The 1,923-nt window shown below is 39.9% G+C and overlaps 1 pseudogene; it reads left to right on the forward strand.

Moving 5' to 3' along the window:
* The first annotated feature begins 981 nt into the window (after positions 1 to 981).
* Positions 982 to 1,263, forward strand: LOC110594984 (annotated as a pseudogene).
* The last annotated feature ends 660 nt before the right edge of the window (positions 1,264 to 1,923 follow it).

Here is a 1,923-nt window from a genome sequence, read left to right on the forward strand (position 1 = left end):
CTGAAGATGTAAGTGAACTACTGTAATTTCATGATAAAACTAATAGATTAAGAGTTGCTTCTTATGAATTAGCAAAGAAAGTAGTTTTTTGAGGTAAAACCTACTCCTGGTGAAGATGCTGTGAGCATTGTTGAAATGACAACAAAAGACTTAGAATGTTACATAAACTTAGTTGGTAAAGCAGTGGCAGGGTTTTAGAGGATTGACTCCTGTTTTGGAAGAAGTTTAAATATGGGTAAAATGCTATCAAACACGCTACAGAGAAATCTTTTGTGAAGTGAAGAATTATCTATGTGACCGACTTCATTGTGTTTATTTTAAAGAAATTGCCACAGCTACTCCAATTCCAACCTTTAGCAATCATCACCCTTATTGGTCAGCACCCTTTAGCATCAAAGCAAGACCTCTATTCTCAAAAAAGTTACGACCCACTAAAGGCTCAGATGATTGTTTTCATTTTCTAACAGTAATATATTTTTAAGTTTTTTTTTCATAGAATTATGTTTCAGAAGGAGCAGTAGTGTATTTTTCAATTAGGATATGTGCATTATATTTTTACACCTAATGCTATTATGCACTTTATAAACTACACTATAGTGTAAACCTAACTATTATATGCACTGGGAAACCAAAAAATTTGTGTGACTCACTTTATTGAGAAAAATTTGCTTTATCGTGGTGGTCTTAAGCTGAACCTGCATTCTTTCTGAGGCATGTCTGTAGATGTTGAATATAATTTGCCCCAGAAATTACATAGGTAGTTAGTGGGAGAACTAGAATGCTAAAGTCAAATTTGGGCTACTTCACTTTGTGTGTACAAGGCGTTTCTTCCCACAGCAGTTCTGAAGTGAAATTCCTTCAGAAAATTAAAAGGAATAAAAAGTTAAAGATAATTCAGGAATACTATTGCAAGAGTGTGGGTTGCTTCAACTCTAGCAGTAACTGCTGATGGACTGTCTCCAATGGATTTGAGTAAGAAGGATGCATACTGTGATTCTGAAGTGGCAGGAAAAGAGGCAGTCCCTGAACATCCATAAAGTGGAAGCACCGGAGGAAGTGGAGGCGCTGGAGCCTGAGGAAGATTTTGAGTAGTTTCTGCTTCCAGTCATCAACTCGATGTAGGAGGATATTGCAGGTCTTGTCTGGGAGCACAATAGGACATATTTGAAGAACTGTAGCAGGTTTTGGGAGATGCACAGTGTGCTCATCCAAGTAAAAACCCAGGCGGAACCCTCAGAGGAGAATACCTTGAATCACACTTAGCATCCAAATGGGGAAGCTGACAACATGTTGGAGGTGTGCAGAAAGGCCAAGGAGATGGCAAAATGACAGAGATGTTGGTCGAGCTTGTCTGGCAAATAGAAGCAAGTTGTCTTGAAGCGGGGGTACTGGCAGCTCACAGCTGATGGACTGTGATCAGCTGGTAAGGATGGACTGACATCTTGAGGAAACTGAAACAGCTTATTGTTTCCTCTGGTTTTGTTTTTTTAGCCAGGATCTCCCTCTGTGACTCAGACTGGAGTACAGTGGTTTGATCACAAAGATTACAGCTCTCAGTAGGCTTTACCTCCTGGGGTCAGGTGATCCTTCCAACCTCAGCTTCCTGAGTAACTGGGACTACAAGTGCATACCACCATGCCTGGCTAATTTTCTGATTTTTTTGGTAGAGACAAGGTTTTGCTATGTTGCCTAGGCTGGTTTCAAACTCCTGGGCACAAGCAATCTGCCGCTTTGGTCTTCCCATGTGCTAGTATTACAGGAGTGAGCCACTGTGCCTAGCCTCTGTTTTGTTTTGTTGTGTTTTTTTACCCCCACAAAGCAGTCTCCTATATGTGGTCATTGATTGATGAACTTGATACGGTATGAATTGTCAAGTATAGGAGTATTTCATTCTGAAAAGGAACTTTTGTTGGAGAAATACTG

Source organism: Carlito syrichta, unplaced genomic scaffold, assembly GCF_000164805.1.
Source record: "Carlito syrichta isolate Samal-C Ts95f unplaced genomic scaffold, Tarsius_syrichta-2.0.1 Scaffold200587, whole genome shotgun sequence".
NCBI classification, from domain to species: Eukaryota; Metazoa; Chordata; class Mammalia; order Primates; family Tarsiidae; genus Carlito; species Carlito syrichta.